General features: G+C 41.6%; 1 pseudogene; it reads left to right on the top strand.

Annotated features, from left to right (window-relative positions):
* The first annotated feature begins 477 nt into the window (after nucleotides 1-477).
* LOC143686786 (HUWE1-associated protein modifying stress responses-like) lies at nucleotides 478-1,830 on the top strand (annotated as a pseudogene).
* The last annotated feature ends 362 nt before the right edge of the window (nucleotides 1,831-2,192 follow it).

The following is a 2,192-nucleotide window of genomic DNA, read 5'->3' as shown; positions in this document are numbered from 1 at the left end:
ATTGTACCATGTTATATAAAGTAGAGAAACTTTGTAACCACAAGGGGCCATTTATGCAATTTACCACCCTTTATGTTATTGCTGTGATCTGTAATACATTTCCGTACATTATAAATCCTACAAGATGATATGAATTTTGTTTGCATTTAACAGTCATGTGTATTCTAAATAGAAAGAAAAGAATACTATTTTATGGTGACCTAGATGTTTACTATTTCTACTGCCCTTTATTCCTTCCCCCAAATCTGAGCTTCCTCTACTATCATTTGCTTTCAGCCTGAAGAACTTTCTGTAGCATTCCTTCCATGTCAGGTCCACTGGCAAAGGATTGTCTTCCATTTATTTTAGGTGAACATGCCTTTCTTTAACATTCATCCTTGAAGGATATGTTTTCACTGGATATAGAATTCTAGGATGAAAGTTATTTACTTTATTCATTTAAAAGATGTCGTTGGTCTTCCAGGTGGGCTCGGCGGCGCTGACCCGGCTGCGTGGAAGCCGCGGTGGTCAGCAGCTGCCCGAAGGAGGCTCGCAGAGCCGGGTGCAGGAGACCGTGGCGGTGATGAGGCCGTGGAAGGCCGTGGAAGATGGAGGAGCTGAAGGAGGGGAAAGCCGAGATCCAGGAGCACGGGCCGGAGCACTGGTTCTCTGAGTGGAAGTGGCAGTGTCTGGTCAGAAACAAGCAGCTGCTCCTCAAACTGCAGCCCAAGCACAAACAACAGACGCTGTGGCTCCTTTTCCAGAGCTCTACCACCACACTGGCCCAGTTCTCCAAACACTGAGTGCATGAGGATCCAGGACTTTCTTTCTGGGTCCCCTTCCAAAATACAGCCACCCCGGTCACCAGTCTCTACAAAGAACACATGGATACCCATCAGCAAAATTTTGATATTGGAATTTGGATTGGCTATCAGCAATGCTATCAAGGATGTTTTGGCTTGGGTTTAAAAACACAAAGGAATGATTGGTTAGAGAAGATTGTATTAGCTTCCTGTGTGGAAAAATTCCTCCACTTCAAAACTCAAACACTCCTCCAAGACCGACTGGACTGTCTCCTATCTCCTAAACGAGCTACTTTAATGGAAACTAGCTTATCTGAAGAGACTGACTTGCAACTCTTCTAGGAAGCCATAGCTTTGCATGGTAAAGTCACTTAAATATATTTCTTTGGAAAAAGGTTGAGAATGTGCCTGTGGACCCATTTTCACACTTAGACTTAAGTCCAGATACATAGTTTTTTGTCAGTTATAGTGAATGCTTGTTCCAGAAATGTTTAAATAAAATGTAAGCTAAGAACTTAAATGGGCAATTTTTGTACTGTCAGGGGCCCATACTAATAACTTTATTTGTCAGAAAGTTTATTTGAGCTTATTGGGGTTACACTTCATAGAAACCTTCTGCAACACTGATAAGAATTTAATGCTTTGAATTTATATATCATACATGTTTTCTTACTCATTTCTGAGTTAGAGGACATTCTTTGTGTCTTAAGAATTGTTACAGTTATAATTGTTTGGAGAGCATGGTGGGTGGCCTGGCAAATAAGAATTGGGCTCATTCTCTTGGGAATTCCCTTGAGGCCCTTAGTGATCTAATGAGTCTGTGGAGGGTGAACGTTGATGACCTCAGGAGGCATGCACAAGGTAAGAAAAATCCCTGTGCCTACTTCTTTATGCCTATTTTCCCACAGATCTTTCTTTTATCAGTATCAAGATGGTCAGAGGTACAGTCAGTAGACATGTTCATATTACCTTCCCAGGCCAGATCGGTCATCAAAAGGCCTTCTCAGCCAAGGGTGTTGAGAATGAACTGGAGAAGCCTGAACAATGAAGTCAGTGATATGTCTATGTTGCTTGATGCTCTTTAATAGAGTTCCAAGAGGACTGGAAGAGTAACCTTCTGTACGACAACTTTCAAACTGATAGAAGCATAATCAACATAATAAAACAAGAGTGAAATAAGATTTGTTGGAAGCCAAGATGAAAACATCATTTGAGCAAGTGACTAGCCAGATAGAAGCAATCAGTGAGTTAGGTCTGGGTCCTGTTAAAAGTTGACATTGGTAGGGCACAGTGGATTTCTTCCAAAACAATGTAGCCTGGTTATCAAAGTAGTGGGGCATATACAAAGGGCTTCTAGAGCATTGAAGCTTTACCATTTACAAAGGTTCCTACTCTCTTTAGCAAACCTTG

The sequence above is a fragment of the Tamandua tetradactyla genome, chromosome 6 (assembly GCF_023851605.1).
Source record: "Tamandua tetradactyla isolate mTamTet1 chromosome 6, mTamTet1.pri, whole genome shotgun sequence".
NCBI lineage: Eukaryota > Metazoa > Chordata > Mammalia > Pilosa > Myrmecophagidae > Tamandua > Tamandua tetradactyla.
This window is presented reverse-complemented; position numbering and strand designations above follow the sequence as displayed.